An 18,463-nucleotide genomic window follows, 5' to 3' on the forward strand; every position below is an offset into this window, starting at 1 on the left:
ATCCTCAATCAGTGCACTTTGAGGATATGCCACTGACCCTGGCTGCAGGCCAGATAAAACCCTTGTAGTGGGCCAGATATGGACCATGGGCCGTAGTTTAGAGACCCCTGCTTTTAGCAAAAAACAAGTGTTGCAGCAGATTCCTGTGCATGGCAATGCACCATAGTGCGTTCTGTGAGAAATGTTGGCACTTGTCCAATTTTTATTACATTTTGGTGCATTGGCAGTCCATCATCTCCAATGTGCTTCCATAACACGAGTCATGTTAATGTGCTTGAACGCATCATAAAAAATGTAAATGGACCATAAAGCTTCCGTCCAAGCAGTATGACATGATGATGTTTCTAGACCAGATACCCCAACCCCCCCCACATGCTGATCATTCTTGGGGGGGTCGACTGGAAAGATTTAAAAATTCTTGCCCGATTGCTTGTTTTCCTTCTATGTATGTTCCACCCTCCCAGCTCCATTCACATAGACATGTATGCTGGGGTGAGCTGATCATACACATCTCAAAGTCTGACAGTTGGTTTCTGCCTACATGTCTGACCTTCTTTATAACCAGCTATGAGGATTTAAAGCCCCTCAGTTTACTTTGGACCTAACACCCCAGTGCCCCCTCCTGCCTATAAAGCTGGATGAATTTGCATTAAAAAAAAAACTTGTGGGTATATTATCTACCCCCCCCCCCCCCCCAAACAAAGGTACTTTTTTGCAGTGTTTAAGGAATGGAGGGAGGGGGGAACATGTCAGGTGCATCAAGACTAAAGGAGCGCAAAGTCCTATGCCGCGTACACGGGCGGAGAATCCGCCGGAATGCGTCTTATCGGACCGTGTCGTCAGATAATCCAACTGTGTGTGGTATGCATCGGACTGATTCCGTCCGAATCTCCGTTGGACACAATTTTCCAACATGTTGGAAATATTTCCCGACCAACTGGGCCGGTCGGACATACTCCGATCATGTGTAGAAAATTTTGATCGGACCAAGTGCCACGCATGCTCAGATCAAATTCCTACATCAAAGCTATTGGCTACTAGCCTGAATCTAGTCCCATCGTAACGAAATTACGTCATCACGTTCTGAAAGATCGGATTTTTCGACAACTTAGTCCGACCGTGTGTATGCAACAGTTTCGGACACAATCCGTCAGACTAAATCTGACGGACAAAATCCGACGGATTTGGTTGGCAGAATCTCCGACCGTGTGTACAGGGGCTTACTGTTCCTTTCCTTTAGGAAGTAGCCACAGCCCCATTATAAAATCCTGTCCCCTGCCCTGCAGAGAAGGATTCTTGCTTTCTATATGGAAGCAGTGGCCTCTCTGTGAAGACCTGACACACCCTCTGCTGAGTCAAAGCTTGGAATCTCCAATCAGCGGGGAATATTAACTATGCTGATTAGAGAGCTCTAGCTCTGACTCGACAGGCAACATATCAGACCTCTGTGAGACCACTGCTTCCACACAGAGAGCAGAGATGTGGCACACCCTCTGCTGGTGAGAGCTGGAGATCTCAAATCAGCAGGGAACTTTACCGATTGGAGAGGACTTGTTCTGATTCAACAGGGGGCATGCCTGTCCTCCACAGAGAGACTACTGCTTCCACAAAAAAGAACAGCAATCTGGCACGCCCTCCTCTGGTCTGAGCTGGAGATCTTCAATCAGCAGGGAATATGAACTTTAACCGATTGGAGAGCTCTAGTTCTGATTCAACAGGGGGCATGTCAGACCTCTACAGATAGACTACTGCTTCCACAAAAAGAACAGAGACCTGGCAAGCCCTCTCCTGGTCAGAGCTGGAAGACTCCAATCAATAAGGAATATGAACGTTGCTGATATTTAGAAAGAACCCCAAAATTGTGATGAGTCGTCAATTTGCATGAACTTTGCTGATTGGAGAGCTCTAGTTCTTACTGAACAATGTGCATGTCAGACATCTACAGGGAGACCACTGCTTCCACACAGAGAGAAAGGGTCCTTCTCTACAACATGCTGGTAGGGGACATAATTTTTTACTTGGGCTCTGGCTCCTTTTTAAATAAAACTAATTCTGAGACTATGCATACTCTTTGTTTTTATGTACCTGGAATGCATTTAATGGAGAGTTCCATAAAGATGTAAGGAAAGCCTTACACCCTCTTCACCTTGTAAGGTGACCCCAGGCCTTTTCAGATACTTGTTCACATGTTTAAAACCTGAGCGCTCTGTTATGCATCAATGAGCACAACAATACCTAACCCGTCTCCTCCTGCCTCTTGCTTTCCTATAGGCCAATAAGGCCACCTGTTACAGTTAGTATCCAATATGAAGGGATTGAGGGGCTAGAAGAGATGGGCCAAATATAGTTATGGTTTATAGCTCTTCCACCATGCTGTGCCAGTTTTTGGGATCGACAACTGAACAGTTTACTTCATCTGTAGAACATCTGCAACTAAACTGGCAAACATCCCCTGTGGGATCTTCTTGTTAATTACAGATTACATTGTATTAAACGTTATTCTGCCATAGATGATATTATGATGTAATTATCTCAATGCCCCATGTGGAGTCTAAATTTCTTTGGCTTGACAAATATCTTTTTGCAATCATGTGACATATAAAGGAAATTTGTAAGTTCTGTATATAATTGTATTCTATTTTGTATGTACTGCACACTGCCCTCACTGTGCACACGGCGCTAATAATGTTTTCATTACATGTTTGCATTCTTTTGAGTCCTGATTAGAATCGGTCTGCCCATGTTACGCCCCTTGTTACCATAAATGTACAATTGTAATATTAATGTGATACCTATGTAATCATGTGTATAAAAACCTTCAATTGCATCATAATAAAGCAGAACAGTTATTTGGAAAGATGCAGAGTGTATCTTTTGTGTCTGTTACCTACTGCAGTAGTTATTATTAATTTGGAACCACTAATTAATATGAGGATAGGAGTTGCCTATTTATAAAATTCCATGTCAGGCAACACAGGGTAAGATATGTTGGTTAACACGGGGTTCACACATATGCGATGTCTGTGCAAATGTGAGTTCAGCAATACAGTTGTATGGCGGAACTCGCATTTGCACAGACATCGTATGTGATCTGCACAGCAATGTGGTGCGAATCACATGCAATGTCTGACATTGCATATGTGTGAGTTTAGGCTTAGACTGCCATTTACTGCAATTGATGACTGATCAGACTGACTTTTTTTTGCAATCAATGATCGATCAGACTGCCATTTATTACAATTGATGATCGATCAGACTGCCATTTATTACAATTGATGATTGATCAAACTGCCATTTATTGCAATCAATCATAGATCAGATTACCTTTTATTACAATTGATGATCGATCAGATTGCCATTTATTACAATCATTGATTGATCAAAATGCCATTTATTACTAGAGATCTGCGCAACAAAACAATTTGTTTAGTCTCGAGTTCGTTCGTTAAGTAAATAATTCAGATTCGTTATGTTAGAAGATTCGCTTTCGTATAGAATTGTTATTTTCAAATCGATTTGAAATTTGAATTTTGAAAGTCGCATTTCGGAAGATGGCTAGATTTGTTCTATTCTATTCTATTTGTTTCTATTCTATTCTTTTCTACTCTATTCTATTCATTTTTATTCTATTCTTTTCTTCTCTATCATCTTATTTCACTTTTATACAGTACCTTACTGTATTTATTGCAATATGTTTCGATTTATTTTTGAATTTGAATAATTTGTTTTGTTATAATTTATTCCTCATATTTGGTACAATTGTCTGCTCATCTTTCCATTCTGGTAAAAATATTCCATATTTATCAGAAAATTACTGATTCTACTCTACAACGGGGTTTTCATATTACTATACTATCAGTCATTCCACGATCTATAAAATCTATGAAAAAAAAACATTATAGGTCCTATGCTTATTGCGGCGCGGACTGTAATAGCACCAAATTGGCGTAAAAGACGGTCTGCCCCTTGATGGCAGATTGGGTGTGCGAAATAAATAAGATGCAATTGCTAGAACCGATGATTTTGGCAGAAGAGAAATTGTTAGAAATTGCATGGAGACAATGGGAACATTTTCTAGCCAATACATTATAAGTCCTCATCGTTCACCCCTTTTTGTAAAGATTTTACTTATTTTCATGTATTACTTTAAGTTTTTCCAGGATTGGAATAATGGTAATAATTCCTTTTTTTTTGTGGAAAACACCTTAACACGTGAGTATTGTGAATAAATGGCCTAACTAATATTACTGATATGTTTTAATGGTAGTTCTGGTTAGGGGCAAGAGTATATTTCCTGCTACATGGACTGTAGAATTATATTATTATTTTTTAGGTGCATACTGACTTATAATGGTAGGGTATCTAGTTAGTGATGAGGAGCTTATTACTTTGCCTTCGGATGTGGGGGACCAATTGGTTTGAAATGAAGGGCCTCCTAGGAACTTGGTTATGATCTTATAGTGCCTTGAAAAAGTATTCATATCACTTGAAATTTTCCACATTTTGTCAAATTACAACCAAAAACATAATTGTATTTTATTGGGATTTTATGTGATAGACCAACACAAAGTGGCACATAATTGTGAAGTAGAAGGAAAATAATAAATGGTTTTGAAAATTATTTACAAATAAATATGTGAAAAGTGTGGCGTGCATTTGTATTCAGCCCCCCTGAGTACTTTGTAGAACCTCCTTTCACTGCGATTACAGCTGCAAGTCTTTTTGGGGCTGTCTCTACCAGCTTTGTACATCTAGAGAGTGACATTTTTGCCCATTCTTCTTTGTAAAATAGCTCAAGCTCTGTCAGATTGGATAGAGAGCGTCTGTGAACAGCAATTTTCAAGTCTTGCCACAGATTCTCAATTGGATTTAGGTCTGGACTTTGACTGGGCCATTCTAATGCCACGTACACACGACCAGACTTTCTGGCAGACTAGTTCCGACGGTCTTCCCGACGGGCTTTCGGTGGAGTTCCGACGGACTTTCTGAACGAACGGACTTGGCCACACACGAACGGACTAAATCCGTTTGTTTTGAACGTGATGACATAAGACGGGACTAAAAAAGGAAGTTCAATAGCCAGTAGCCAATAGCTTCCCTTGTGTCGTATTTGGTCCGTCAGACTAGCATACAGACGAACGGTTTTCCCGATACGAATTGAGTCCGTCGGACAGATTTGAAACATGTTCTATTTCTTGGTCCGTTGGATTTTTAAAACGAAAAACGATTGGATTAGCCCATGCATGATCGGATTGTCTGACGGACTGGTCCGTCGGACCTAGCCTGCCGGAAAGTCTGGTCGTGCGTACGCGGCGTTACACATAAATATGCTTTGATATAAACCATCCCATTGTAGCTCTGGCTGGATGTTTAGGGTCGTTGTCCTGCTGGAAGGTGAACCTCCACCCCAGTCTCAAGTCTTTTACAGACTCTAACAGGTTTTATTTTAAGATTGCCCTGTGTTTGGCTCCATCCACCTTCCTATCAACTCTGACTGCTTCCCTGTCCCTGCTGAAGAAAAGCATCCCCACAACATGATGCTGCCACCACCATGTTTCACGGTGGGGATAGTGTGTTCAGGGTGATGTGCAGTGTTAGTTTTCCACCACAAAGCGTTTTGCTTTTAGACCAAAAAGTTTAATTTTAGACTCATCTGACCAGAGCACCTTCTTCCGTGTTTGCTTTGTCCCCCACATGGCTTCTCGCAAACTGCAAATGGGACTTCTTATAGCTTTCTTTCAGCAATGGTTTTCTTCTTGCTACTCTTCCATAAAGGCCAGATTTGTGGAGTGCACGACTAATAGTTGTCCTGAGGACAGATTCTCCCACCTGAGCTGTGGATCTCTGCAGCTCCTCCAGAGTTACCATGGGCCTCTTGGCTGCTTCCCTGATTAATGTTCTTCTTGCCTGGCCTATCCATTTAGGTGGCCATGGTAGGTTTGCAGTTGTGCCATACTCGGATGATGGATGATGGATTGGACAGTGCTCTGCAAGTGGTTAATTAAAAGTAAAAGATATATTCTTCTAATGCTGATTAGATACTAAATAGGAGAGACTTCTGATTGGGCTTATGAATGTATCCTTGCTTAGATGGCAAAAATTGGCATCAATAAACAGCTATATGATAGTGTGCGGAAAAGTCAAGTGCAATATATAGAAAATGAAGTTGTTGCAGGTTAATGGAAACCTGTATGTAAACTACAGTGTGTCATGCTCTTTCCATTTTCTGATGATGGATTGAACAGTGCTCTGTGAGATGGTCAAATCTTGGGATATTTTTTTATAACATAACCCTGCTTTAATCTTCTCCACAACTTTATCCCTGACCTCTCTGATGTGTTCCTTGGCCTTCATGATGCCGTTTGTTCTCCAAGGTTCTCTAACAAACCTCTGAGGGCTTCACAGAACAGCTCTATTTATACTGAGATTAAATTGCACACAGGTGGACTCTATTTACTAATTAAGTGACTTATGAAGGCATTTGGATCCACTAGATTTTAGTTAGGGGTATCAGAGCAAAGGGGGCTGAATACAAATACACATCCCAATTTTTACATATTTATTTGTAAAAAATTCTGAAAACCATTTATCATTTTCCTTCCACTTCACAGTTATATGCCACTTTGTGTTGGTCTATCACATAATATCTCAAGAAAATACATTTACATTTTTGGTTTTAACATGATAAAACATAATTTGTTAATTGTATGGCTAGACACAGATTGGGTGCATCTGCCTGTATATGCTTAGAAGATAAAATGAAAAACTGAAATTTCCATGAAAACCAAATGGTGAAATACCAATTTCTTCTTACATAGTCTCCTTCCTATCTGGAAGCATTGACAACTGCACAGTGTCATTCGATCTTCTTTTATTTCTATACACCCTCTCTTCTAGAGGCAAAACATTTTCTTTCTCATTTTTGGATGGAATGTAGAAGAGTTGGAGCCCCTGTTGGGTTTTTATACCCCCCATTGGGAAGATTTACCAGGTTTGACCATTGTCATCAGTACAGAACGTGATGGGAAATCCCATTTCTTGTAGCTGTTACCAGAACAGGAAGCGTCCCCCCCCCCCCCGACTGCATGCCTGAGCTAAGGGCAGATGGATTCCAGGAAGTAAATACTACATAAATCATCTGCCCTAAGGCTCCATTCCCACCTATGCATGTTGATTTTGAGCATTTCTGCAGCTCTGTTTGCATTTTTTAACAGCAAATTTTGTTTTAGCGGTTTTTATGCTTTTCTTTTTTTAGGCAAATTTGTTGGCAGATTTAAAAATGCAAATCATGGTAAAAACGCACTACATGTTTTCTGCAGCTTCTCTATTGAAGTCTGTTGACTATTGAAAAGCTGTGTTTTGCATTTAGGAAAGTCGCGGACCCTTTCCAAAAATGCAGAAGCACAAAAATGCATTGATGTGAACGTGTTACATAGGAACGCACGTTAAAAATACTGTCCTGCGTTTCTGCAGAAAGCATGAAAAAAATAAGCATTGGTAAGAATGGAGCCTTACTCAAGGAGGCCACAGCTAGAAATGACTTTTTTTTTGTATTTATAAATGACATATTTATTGTCATCTTGAATGAAATCCTGTGTTCTGGAGTGCTGTAGCTTAAAGTCCCTTGTAACAAAATACTTTAACCTTCTGTAAGCATTTGGGGTGACAGCATCCAAGGTTAATAAGTGTCTATATTTACCCCCTGTTCTGATTTGTTAAATAGCAAAGTGTTGATGAAATGTTATAATTTTATTTTATTTTATTTATAAATTTCTATTTTCTCATAATAAATCCAAGCATTTTGGCATTTACATATTTTCTGGATCAGAGATGCGTATAAAAATATCCACTGGGACATTTTTTTATTATTATTATTATTTTATTCACATATGCATGGCTCTTTGTAATGTATACATTAATTATATTATAATGTATTTTTTTTATGATGGCTGTTCAAGACAATATGTAAATGCCATAATGCTTGGATTTATGAGAGAAAATAAAATTGGAAATATTTTAAGAAAATTATGCCATTTTAGTATTTGCATGTCACAAATATTCCCTTAATGTTTCTTTGAAATTGTCCTAAACGGGGATTTTCCCTCATTTTTGAAAGCCTTCCTCTCCCATCATGTGGTATCCCAAACATAGGAAGTGAATGCAAATGTTCCCAATGAAGACAAGAAAAATAAATAAATAAACAAATAACATTACAGAGGTTCTAACCCTCCCACAAGCTATTCAATCCAAAAATCAAGTGTGACTTCAGATAAACTTTAATTTCATACGTAAGCAAGCCTCATTATACGCATGCATGAAAACTGCACAGTACAACTTAAATAATTAACACGTATAGGGTTAACAGATAATCTCTTTGTATATATTTTCTTTATTAAATTCAGGATTTAAAAAAATATATATATGAATTGTCATTTTTTTTCAAAAAAAACCCCAAAATTATTGCATATTAACCTGTTGTGGACATTATCTACATATATTGGGCATATGTGGTACATGCTCTTCCTCCACTGATCACTGACTGCATTTTCTGGCAAATCCTGGCTGTCATTTTGACAGCAGGGGCTTGTTTTGTAGCACAGGAGCAGCTCTTGCTGCTACCGTGTAACTTGACACTCCCAGGAACAGTGTTTGTAATGTCATTAAAAATGACTGTAATGATGTTCTTATTGCTACATTGTAATTACTTGTTGAACTTGTTTCATTCATAGCAGATCAAAAGAAGTGACCTTTGATCTGCATATGATATCAGTTAGATCAACATTGGAATAAAAAAATAATAACTAAATAAGCTGACTGTGTCCCTTCTAAGCCCCATATAAACTTTTAATTAAAGTGATTGTAAAGCCTAAACTTTTTTACCATAATGTGTTCCTTACATTAAGGTACAAAAATGTTTGCCCCCCCCATCCTAATACTTACCTGACCCTGATCTTGTGGGGTGCGAGGCCAAACCTCACTGTCTGTGTCAACGGACAAAGACAGCGGACCTCAAGGCGAGCACGCAGGTGTGCCAATATAGGAAACAGCTTTCTATGGTGGCACACCAAGAAGAGCAAGAGCCAGGAGAGCCAATGGGGGACCCTAAAAGGAGAAGTTCAGGGGCCGCTCCGTGCTAATTCATTGCACAGAGCAGGTAAGTATAAACCTGTTGTTATTTAAAAAAAAATAAGAAAATGTTAGACAATCACTTTAAAGTGGAATTCAAGCCTAACACTGACTATTGTTAAAATGTTCCCTCTCCTCTCCTCCAACCTATCCTGCCTACTCTGTGTAAAACAAGATCTGTATACTTACCTTTTTGTAGTCCAGGCCGGCAGAGTCACATGATCCTGCAGCTCCCCCGTGTCATGGGGCATTTGACAACAGCTGGGGATTCTGGGTGCAGTGACATCAACCATAGTTTCCCATCACCTTGTCGGGTCTCCCTATTCTCCCCTGCAGCTGCTCACTCATACAGGGGAGCCAGAGCTGCAGGATCACGTGACTGGAAAAAGGTAAGTATACACATCTTTTTTTACACAGAGTAGCCAGGATAGGTAAGAGGATGGGGAGGGAACACTTTAAGAACAGTTAATGTTAGCCCTTGTACACACGGTCGGAAATTCCGACCACAAAATCCGTCATTTTTTCAGACGGATTTTGTCCAAAACTGGTGTTGCATACACACGGTCGGACAAAGTTGTCGGAAAATCCAATCATTCGGAACGTGATGACGTTCGTTCGCTGTGACAGGACTACGTTGCGGCTAGTAGCCAATAGCTTTGGTCTCGTAATTTGATCTGAGCATGCGTGGCACTTTGTCTGATCCGAATTCTCTACAAACGATCGGACAAAGTCCGATCGGATCATGTTGTTGGAAAATTTTATATCCAGCTCTCAAACTTTGTTGGTCAGACATTCCGACGGAAAAAGTCCGATGGAGCCCACGCATGGTCGGATTATCCGACAACGCGGTCCGATTGGACATTTTCCGTCGGAATTTCCGACCATGTGTACAAGGGCTTAGACTTGAATTCCACTTTAACCCAATCAGTCCTAATATACTCCTTCTTCCCCTCCTCCTCCCCCCCCCCCCCTTAGCTTTTATTTGTTGCTGATTTTTTATTTATTTATTTTTTACTCAAAAAGCACAGTTTAGGTAGTTTTGTTTTTTTTGCTGACTAGCTGGGGTACTTTTCTTTAATAAATCATAGAATCAATATGTTTTAGTCTGGAGGACTACAGAACAACTCCCTCTGGGCAACTATGGCTGACTTTGTCTCCCTGGGGGAAGAAAATCCTTCCTGACCCCACAAAAACTCAGCTTACAGGATCAGACTAATCCCACGCTATCGTGTCCTCATTATCACTGTAGATACTAATAGTTGTAAAGAAATCCCATAGTCCTTATTTTTAAAATCTGCTATTGATTCTGCCATTATCACCTTATGCTGTATGGCATTCCACAGTGTAACTGCTGTAACACTAAGGCCGCGTACACACGCGGGGACTGTTCGCTCAACTTTGTCCATCAAACAGTTTCAGCGGACAGTCCGCTTAAAATTAGCATGGACGGACTTGCCCACACACGACGAACGAACAGTCCGCTGAAACCGTGCGCGATGACGTGAACGGCACGTACGACGGGACGAAAAATACGACGTCCTATACACTGCAATGCAAACTTCGGCGTGTAAATCCTTTCTGAGCATGCGCGGAACTTAGTTTGACGAACAAGCCTACACACGAGGGGACTGTTCGCTGAAACAGAGTTTCAGCGGACAGTTTTTCGGAATTTCCGAAAAACTTTGTTCAGCAGACTGTCCGCTGAAACTGTCCGCTGAAAGCCCACACACGAGCGGACTGTCCGCCGAAACACTGTTCAGCGGACAAAGTTGAGCGAACAGTCCCCGCGTGTGTACGCGGCCTAAGGCCTCATGCACACTGGGTGTACTAAACACTCTTTTCAGGCGTCTTACGTTTTTTTTTCTCCCTTCCTTCCTTTCTCTCTCTCCTCACTTCCTTCCTTTCTCTCTCTCCTCCCTTCCTTCCTTTCTCTCTCTACCCCTTCCTCTTTTCCTCCCTTCCTCTTTCCTCCCTCTCTCTCTCTCCCTCTCCCCCTTCCTTCCTCTCTTCCTTCCTTCCTTCCTTTCTCTCTCTCTCGCCCCCTTCCTTCTTCTCTTCCTTCCTTTCTTTCTTCCTCTCTCTCTGTCTGTCTTTTTCTCTCTCTCTCCCCCTTCCTTCCTCTTTTCCTCCCTTCGTCTTTCCACTCTCTCTCTCCCTCCCTCTCCCCCTTCCTTCCTCTTTCCTTTCTCTCTCTCCCTCCCTCTCCCCCTTCCTTCCTCTCTTCCTTCCTTCCTCTCTCTCTCTCCCTCCTACTTCCTTCTTCTCTTCTCTTCCTTCCTTCCTCTCTCTCTCTGTCTCTTTCTCTCTCCCCCTCCTTCCTCTCTTCCTCTTTCCTCTCTCTCTGTCTCTCTCTTTCTCTCTCTCTCCCCTTTCATTCCTCTCTTCCATACTTCCTTCCTTCCTCTCTCTTTCCCCCTTCCTTCTTCCCTCCCTTCCTTCCTCTCTCTCTGTCTCTTTTCCTCTCTCTACCCCTTCCTTCCTCCCTTCCTCTTTCCTCTCTCTCTGTCTCTGTCTCTCTCTTCCTTCCTTCCTTCCCTCCCTCTTTCTCTCTCCCTTCCTTCTTCTCTTCCTTCCTTCCATCCTTCTCTCTCTCTCTCTCTCTCTCTGTCTCTTTCACTCTCTCCACCCTTCCTTCCTCTCTTCATCTCCCCCCTCTCTTTCTCCCCCTTCCTTCTTTCCTTCCTTCCTTCATTTTTCTCTCTCTCTGTCTCTCTCTCTCTCCCTCTTCCTTCCTCTCTTCCTTCATTCCTTCCTTTCTCTCTCTCTCCCCCTTCCTTCTTCTCTTCCTTCCTTCCTCTAACTCTCTCTCTTCCTTCCTCTTTCCTCTCTCTCTCTGTCTCTCTCTTTCTCTGTCTCTCCCCCTTCCTTCCTCTCTTCCTCTTTCTCTGTCTCTCTCTCTCCCCCTCCCTTCCTCTCTGTCTCTCCAGCCTTCCCCTCTCTCTCTCCTCCATTTCTTCCTGCTTTCCTTCCCCTCTCTCTCTCCTCTATTTCTTCCTGCTTTCCTTCCTCTCTCCTACCATTTTTGGCCAAGAATAATGACAATGGGGGACAACTTGGGGGGTCTCCAGCTCTGATTTCTGACCACTTGTTTGAAAAAATAATTCAGCCAGCTGTTTGGAAAAATAGATAAAGATAAAAAAGCAGACATAGTGTATTACCATTGCGCCTCTGTATTGCTGTATTGCCATGTTCCCCCCCCCCCCCCCCCCCTCTTCGTAAGAAGAACATTCCACTGAGCAGAAAATTCCTGTTCATGGATCACCCTATCCCGGTACCTGAGGGGGGTCGGATCAGGGATAACAGCGGCTGCCCTCATTGGGCTCCGGGCGATCGAATTCTCACTATATGTACGTAGAAGTAATTATAAAAGTGCCTCCCCGATATTTGCTCCCCCGAGGCTCTAATTCTCAGTATCCAGAGCTGCAAACCATGAATAAATGTCTAGAATCAACGAGCGACTCCCGCAGGGACTCGATGAGCCGACACGCACAGCGCTACCAGATCAATCAAGTAGAAAAAGGAAAGCATGCATTTTTAATTTGGCGTTAAAGAGCGCGCGTGGAGGGAAAGTGAAAAAACGTTCCTGTATTTTTTATTTTTTTTATACATTCCAGATGAACAGCTAAATACAAAGATTAAACACATTTACAGGAGGTGTTAACTTGTTAAACTATTTGTAAGGTGATACACACTATTGTAACCCCCCCAAGTCCTACTGTGTACTGGATCTATATAAGGCTACTTTCACACTGGGGTGGGCGGGCACCGGCGGTAAAGCGGCGCTAAATATAATGCCGCTTTACCATTGTTTTAGTGGCGCTATTCGGCCGCTAGCAGGGCAGTTTTAAACCCTGCTAGTGGCTGAAAAAGGGTTAAAACCGCTGGCATAGCGCCACTGCACCAGTGGTGGCTGGTGCTCAAAATTTTTGGGTGGGTGCAAACAAATTGAAAAATTTGGAAAAAAAACCCATCAATTGCAGCCTTACTGTACCATCAGTCGCAGCCACTGTGCCCATCAATTGCCACCACTGTGTCCACCAATTGCCGCCACTGTGCCATCAAACGCAGCCACCGTGCCCATCAATTGCCACCACTGTGCCATCAAACGCAGCCACCGTGCCATCAAATGAAGCCACTGCGCCATATAAAATGCAGCCACTGTGCCCATCAATTTCCGACACTGTGCCATCAAATGCAGCCACTGTGCCCATCAATTGCCACCACTGTGCCCATCAATTGCTGCCACTGAGCCCATCAATTGCTCCCACTGTGCCCCATTAAACACAGCCACTGTGCCATATCAAATGCTGCCAGTGTGCCCCCTGCCGTCTGCACTTACCGGTCTCGGTGGGACAGCTCCTCCATGTCTTCTCCCATCTTCTCTAGCCTAGCGTCCAATCACAGCGCCTCTTGTTTCAGTCAATCAGGTGATTGGTAACAGATCCGAGCACCTGATTGGCAGAGAGGTGGTCTAGTGTTAGAAAAGTGAATATTCATTCACTTTTCTAACACACAGTAGGGACCTGCTAGCGTCCAGCATGGCGCTTGCAGGTCACCTTTTTTGACGCCTATTAGAGCCTATGCAATGCATGAATCTATCTATTGGTGCTAGAGGGGTGGCTGGAGAAGGGGGTAGCACCCGTGCGCCCTTATGGACGCATCGCCACAATCCTGTGATACAACACACCCTAATGTATAGATGACGAGTGCACATTAAAGGCTGATCAGAGCAGACACTCCCATTGAAAGCCTGATTTCCACTTTAACCACTTGCCGACCGCCGCACGACGATATACATCGACAGAATGGCACGGGCAGGCATATGGGCGTATATATACGTCCCTGCCTTCCCCCCGGTGTCTGCGGCGGTCGGTATTCGTTCGGGAGCGATCCGGGATGAGGGGGCGGCCATTCATTCATGACCACCCCCTCGCGATCGCTCCCGACGAATGGAAATGCTCCGTGACATCACTTTCTCTCCTGTAATGTAAACACAGGAGAGGAAGTGATGTAATCTCTCCTCCGTGTCGGTATTTTTCGTTCCGACACCGAGGAGAGAGGATCGGTGAGTTGCACCAACACGACACTACACAGTAGAACATGCCAGGCACACTCACACCCCCCCGATCACCCCCCCAATTACCCCTGCCCCCCAGTCACAGTGACACCAATGTCATTTTTTTTTATTTATTTTTTTTTGCATTGGTGTCATTTGTGACTGTAATAACTGTTAGGGCAGTTAGGGTTAGCCCCCTTTAGTTCTAATGTACCCCCCTAACCCCCCCAATAAAGGTTTAACCCCGTGATCACCCCCCGTCGCCAGTGTCACTAAGGCTGTGTTCACATTGCAGCGGTTTATGAGAACGAATGTGATTCGCACCGCACTGCAGTGCAAATCACATCCGATCTCTGTGCGATTCGAGTTCAGCCATACAGATAGTATGGCTGAATTCGCGCCGCACCCGCCGCAAATTCGCACGGGACCCTTTTTTTGGTCCGCAGCAGAATCGGATCGCATGGGTGTTCACACCATGCGATCCGAGTTTGCAGATCGCACTGCGATATGCGAACTGATCTGGGGGTGTCATTAACATTTCACTGACACTCCCAGCAGTTCGCATAGGGCAGTGTGAACTGCCGCCGGGAGGCATGCGATGCGGGAACCCGCCGCGGATTCGTGGCGTTCCTGCATCGCTCCAGTGTGAACCCAGCCTAATAAGCGATCATTTTTCTGATCGCTGTATTAGTGTCACAGGTGACGCTAGTTAGGCAGGTAGGTATTTAGGTTCGCCGCAGCTTTTTATAGCGCCAGGGACCCCCATATACTACCGCATAAAGCCCCCTGATTTCCCCCTAGTTAACCCTTTCACCAGTGATCACCATATAACTGTTACAGGTGACGCTGGTTGGTTAGTTATTTTTTTATAGTTTCAGGGCACCCGCCATTTATTACCTAATAAAGGTTTAACCCCCTGATCACCCGGCGGGTGTCATTTGTGACTGTAATAACTGTTAGGGCAGTTAGGGTTAGCCCCCTTTAGTTCTAAGGTACCCCCCTAACCCCCCCAATAAAGGTTTAACCCCATGATCACCCCCCGTCGCCAGTGTCACTAAGGCTGGGTTCACATTGCAGCGGTTTATGAGAACGGATGTGATTCGCACCGCACTGCAGTGCAAATCACATCCGATCTCTGTGCGATTCGAGTTCAGCCATACAGATAGTATGGCTGAATTCGTGTCGCACCCGCCGCAAACTCGCACGGGACCCTTTTTTTGGTCCGCAGCAGAATCGGATCGCATGGGTGTTCACACCATGCGATCCGAGTTTGCAGATCGCACTGCGATATGCGAACTGATCTGGGGGTGTCATTAACATTTCACTGACACTCCCAGCAGTTCGCATAGGGCAGTGTGAACTGCCGCCGGGAGGCATGCGATGCGGGAACCCGCCGCGGATTCGTGGCGTTCCCGCATCGCTCCAGTGTGAACCCAGCCTAATAAGCGATCGTTTTTCTGATCGCTGTATTAGTGTCACAGGTGACGCTAGTTAGGCAGGTAGGTATTTAGGTTCGCCGCAGCTTTTTATAGCGCCAGGGACCCCCATATACTACCGCATAAAGCCCCCTGATTGCCCCCTAGTTAACCCTTTCACCAGTGATCACCATATAACTGTTACAGGTGACGCTGGTTGGTTAGTTATTTTTTTATAGTTTCAGGGCACCCGCCATTTATTACCTAGTCTCACTAGTGTACCCCTAAATTTAGGGGTGTCTACTTTCCAAAATGGGGTCATTTGGGGGGGGGTTGTGCCATCTTGGCATTTTATGGCCTTCAAAACTGTAACGCCCTTAGAAAGCCTGAAGGCGGTGCTTGGTTTTCGGGGCCCCGTACGCGGCTAGGCTCCCAAAAAGTCCCACATATGTGGTATCCCCGTACTCAGGAGAAGCAGCAGAATTTATTTTGGGGTGTCATTTCACATATGCCCATGGCATGTGTGAGCAATATATCATTTAGTGACAACTTTGTGAAAAAAAAAAAAAAAAAAAAGTTTGTAATTTTCCCGCAACTTGTGGCAAAATATAAAATATTCCATGGACTCAACATGCCTCTCAGCAAATAGCTTGGGGTGTCTACTTTCTAAAATGGAGTCATTTGTGGGGCTTTTGTGCCATCTTGGCATTTTATGGCCTTCAAAACTGTAATAGGTAGTGAGAAGTGAAATCAAAAATTTACGCCCTTAGAAAGCCTGAAGGCGGTGCTTGGTTTTCGGGGCCCCGTACGCGGCTAGGCTCCCAAAAAGTCCCACATATGTGGTATCCCCGTACTCAGGAGAAGCAGCAGAATTTATTTTGGGGTGTGATTTCACATATGCCCATAGCATGTGTGAGCAATATATCATTTAGTGACAACTTTGTGTAAAAAAAAAAAAAATATTCAATGGGCTCAACATGCCTCTTATCAATTTCCTTAGGGGGTCTACTTTCCAAAATGGGGTCATTTGGGGGGGTTTTGTACTGCCCTGCCATTTTAGCACCTCAAGAAATGAGATAGGCAGTCGTAAACTAAAAGCTGCGTAAATTCCAGAAAACGTACCTTAGTTTGTAGATGTGACAACTTTTGCGAAAACCAATAAATATACAGTTATTGACTTTTTTTTACCAAAGACATGTGGCTGAATACATTTTGGCCTAAATGTATGACTAAAATTGAGTTTATTGGATTTTTCTAATAACAAAAAGTAGAAAATATCATTTTTTTTCAAAATTTGCGGTCTTTTTACGTTTATATCGCAAAAAATAAAAATCGCAGAGGCAATCAAATACCATCAAAAGAAAGCTCTATTTGTGGGAAGAAAAGGACGCAAATTTTGTTTGGGTACAACATTGCATGACCGCGCAATTACCAGTTAAAGCAGCGCAGTGCCAAATTGTAAAAAGACCTCTGGTCATTGACCAGCAAAATGGTCCGGTCTGAAAGGGAGGCACGGCATGTTAGTATGAAGACAAATTTCAGATCAGTACAGCTTGTGGAAAAACACCTAATGGATGTTTTTTATATACTTTATACCAAACAGAACCAGTTCCTGAGATGTAATTCCTCTCTATTATGTCCAAAATTAAAAACAAAACAAAAAGTTTGGACTGGAGCTGCACTTTAAAGCTGAAGTTAGTCCTGCTTAAACGTTGCCTTCCCTGGTTTCTATCCATCAACATTTTTAAATAAAGCCTTAAAGAGGAACTGCAGTCTGCTCACATAATTTGTAATAAAAACATCTTTGCCATTCTGAAGCTTCCCTCCAACCACTTTGCATATTATTTTATATATACTGTGATGATGTGCTGAGCTGGGCTGTGACAAGACAAGTTCTCTGCTAATCTATTTATAGCACCAACCCCTGATACACATTTCAGGCTGTTTTTATCTCGGGTGTCGGAGAACTTGTGAGAAGTTATCATGCTGATAACAGAGGAATGGAGCAGCAGAAAGACATGGCACTCAGGACTTTGGAAAGAGATAAGTAAACTATACAGATAAATGTGCGCGGGTAAAATTTCATGACGGGTTTACATCCACTTTAATAAGATCTGTTTTCATGACATACCTTATTTTAGACTCAGTGATGTCATCGCTGGGTCTCTACACTTCTCTATGCAATGCAGGCAGATCATGGCTGGTGTTAGCGGCTTGCAGGGTGTTGTACATAGCCTCCTAAAAACATCACAGCGCCCTGCCTTGGTACCACTGATGCAAGCAGTGGGCTGGCTCTTGGGAGAAGTTATGCAAATATCACAGTGCTTTGATGGGTGAAGGTCAGTCTGAAGGGGTGGTTTATTCTTACACAGGCTGCATTTTACATGCAGACCACCCTAGTTAATGTCCACATGTAAACCTCTCTGATAGGAACACCTAAAATCCAGTGATTGAAAGGGACAGCCTAGGGACAGCAGGCGGGGGTGCAAAGTGAAAAATGATGCTGGATATCTTGATATTGAATGCCTTAATGAGCGGGGGGTCAGTCTGCAGGAGTGGGTTTTCCTGGAATATTAATGGCACATGTGATGCTAAATCTCCTTAAAGGAACCAAAATCTAATTAATGAAAGTGACGGGCTAAGGATAGTCAGGCTGGAGAGGAGAGGGCTAGATGATGCTGGATGTCTTCCTGACATGCTGTTTGACTTGCTGCAGCTTCTAATGCACATTGTGAGAAGCTCACAGTATGCAGTGAAATTAGAGTAAGCAATTGCAGTGATGGCACTGTGCCACTGCGGTGGCAGATGAGGGCAGGGCTGGCCCTACCATGGGTCCTAGTGAGTCCATTGGACCCAGGCAGCACTT

The 18,463-nt window shown here is 43.3% G+C and overlaps 1 protein-coding gene across 5 annotated transcripts in view; it reads right to left on the reverse strand.

Moving 5' to 3' along the window:
- The window catches only part of FAM131B (family with sequence similarity 131 member B), a 143,249-nt gene that overhangs the window by 20,756 nt on the left and 104,030 nt on the right, over positions 1–18,463 (reverse strand). The gene's annotated exons all lie outside the window — the stretch shown is intronic.

Source organism: Lithobates pipiens, unplaced genomic scaffold, assembly GCF_037356315.1.
Source record: "Lithobates pipiens isolate NorthernLeopardFrog02 unplaced genomic scaffold, aLitPip1_a1.2 Scaffold_25, whole genome shotgun sequence".
NCBI lineage: Eukaryota > Metazoa > Chordata > Amphibia > Anura > Ranidae > Lithobates > Lithobates pipiens.